Below are 2,783 nucleotides of genomic sequence, written 5' to 3'. Positions count from 1 at the left end.
TGACTATATCAATATTTATTTAAAAATTATCTCTGTTGAGTCAGGTCTCCTTAAATCAAATAATGCATGAGTCATTGTTATATTTCAATCCAACAATTAGCTTTCTTTTATTAAATTGTGCATTGTGCTAGATTCTGAGGATTTAAGGGTAAACAAGATATGAAATGTCAAGAAATATTGTTCATTTACCTCTTGTTTATCTTGACTTTTGTACTTTCCCATCAACCTCCTTTCCCAAAGTACAAACCACCTTGATCTATAGTTTACTGCTGGATTGTTCTAATTGAGCTCATTTCCAATTTTAGCGTCTTGACATTGTTCTTAGGAACCCTACACATAATTGACACAGTCTTGGATGATGATTGTCTCTATCTCTCCAGCTTCCATTTTATCCACTTTCCCTTTGCATATCTGGACTTGAACCAAGTTGGTCTTTTTCACCCTTTAAACCTGCTATGCTTGTTACCAATTCAGAACCACCAGTGCTGTTCCCTTGTCTAGTGAATTAGCACCACTCATTCCCTCACCTTTGATTTGCACTTGTGCTATGGATAGTAGTTGGAATAGTATTGGTTTATGAAAATGCTTCTTCCCTATATCAGTTACTTTGTTTCATATTTTCAAAGTACCATCCATGTTCTTTAAATTGTCATTTTTCATTATAATCATTGATAAGGTTATTTAATTATATCTGTTTCCCTCACTACAATATAAATTTCCATGGAAACATCTTTGCTTTGTATGCTTTGTTTTATTTTGGATTTTTTGCAGCATGCCTACCATCCTGTCTGTATATTTTTTGAAGGAAAGAAAGAAGACAACTGATGGGAATGAAGAAGGGAAAGGAGAAAGACATTTCTACTGCCCATAATTCATTATTTTGTTTTATTTTTCTGCTGTCAAATGAATATGCTTACTTCAGTGAACCAAATTGTGTTATAAAATGAGAACATATATATTTAAAAAGAAATCATTTTCTTGGCTTCACATTTTCTCAACTATCATAGAGAATTGAGGCCAACTAATCCCCAATCACATGTGTGTAAATAGCTGCTTTAATTTATGGCACAGAAATTAAAAGCTATTAATAAAATTTATTAATCCCAGTTGCCTGACCTGAGGTTCAGTAAGTAGAATTGTGGAAAGTACTTTTACCACAATTGTAAAGATTTTTTAAGAAATACATTCTTAGCCCAGAGTTAAACGTAAAAAGTTATTAAGACGGCTACCAACCACAGGAAGACCATAGAATGATAGAACTGGAAGGAAATTCAAAGTTACGCAGGCAGTAGTCCATACATTTGCAGATGATGCACTCTAAAGTGAAGCTGAATGGCACCCAGTGAAGCAAGGATGAAGGAATAGCATTAGCATTACATTTCAGTCAGTATTTTTCAGTTGCTGATAGTACAACACTTCATCCAAATACCTTAAAGGGAAGAGGAAAAAAGATTTATTGGTCATCATAATCAAAAAATTGTGTATTAACCAGCTTAACGTACCACTTGATCCAGCAATACCAGAGGGGTCAGGCTTATCTCTCTTCATTTCTGGGATCCATTTTAAGTGATTCGCTCCATGTTCTTCTCTCATAGTTACAAAATGATGGGGACTATTCCAACTTGATAGGCTTTCAGATTCAAATCCAGTATGGGACAAGAATACTTCTTACATACATACCTCCTATATATTTAAAAAATACCTCCAATATAACTCATAAAATAAAAGGTCAGAGATTGAGAATTATTGACTGTAAATGGGAAAATTTGGATAATAACCGTCCCACTGCACATGTGCTTGAAATCACACGTTGGGGAGGCTGACTGCCAGACATGAATAGGACAGATGCTGAGAAACATTAAGTGCTCATTGCATGGCCAAACCTTGATACACAGATTCTGTATCAATTACATTTTTGAGAGAATTCAATACAAAGGATCAATGTCATTTTAGCTTGGGATGAAGTAGAAGACCTATGTACAGACTCCTCCACTCAAACTTCTGGGAAGGTATTAGAAAGAGAAAAATCACATGATTCAATCAAAGCTAGCTCAGCATTGTGTGTGTTCAACATCTCCATGCCCATCAAGAACTCTTGGAGCCAAAGCTGAAGTGTTTCTCAGGTGGGTACAGTTGGGGGAAGGTCTTGCCTTTTGATTTGATTTGAGTAAGTAGGTATGTAGGAGAGACAAAAGAATCAATTTCAATTTGGTTTGTTAAACCAGAACTTAAAGGTAAACTCATTTTTTCCCTCCCCAAATTAGGTATCTGGTTACATCATTTATGAAGTAGAAAAATAGAAAGAATAATGTGTGGTATGACCTAATTTCACAAAATATTTGGAGTGTTAGGCTGGGTTCCCTAGAAAAGCAAAAATAATTATCTGTCTACCTATCTATCAGGAGAGAGAGAAAAGGAGAGGAATATTTCAACAAAATGGCTCAGACAGTGTAGAAATGGGAAAGTCCAGTTAATTTCCTAGTCTGTGGGTCAGATGTTAAGCTGGAGTTTTCTTTAGACTCATATAGTTTTGGAGGCCGATGAACCCAACCCAGAGAAGCAGGAACATTTCTTAGCTGCAGAAATAGGAGGTTGGCAGTCAGATGATAAGCAAGGTGCCCGACAACTGGTTCAAGTCCAAAGACCTGGAAGTCGATGAGCAAGATGCAGTATTCATATCCAGCAAAAAGCAAGCAAGCATTGCCCCAGCTTATATAAAAGTAGGCCACAGCCATGAGGAAATGTCGTTTCAATCGCCTCATGGCTGTGACCTGAATATGGGG

Source organism: Echinops telfairi, unplaced genomic scaffold, assembly GCF_000313985.2.
Source record: "Echinops telfairi isolate 266 unplaced genomic scaffold, ASM31398v2 ScPeMD7_7469;HRSCAF=8507_1, whole genome shotgun sequence".
Classification (NCBI taxonomy): Eukaryota; Metazoa; Chordata; class Mammalia; order Afrosoricida; family Tenrecidae; genus Echinops; species Echinops telfairi.
Note: the sequence above shows the minus strand (reverse complement) of the source record.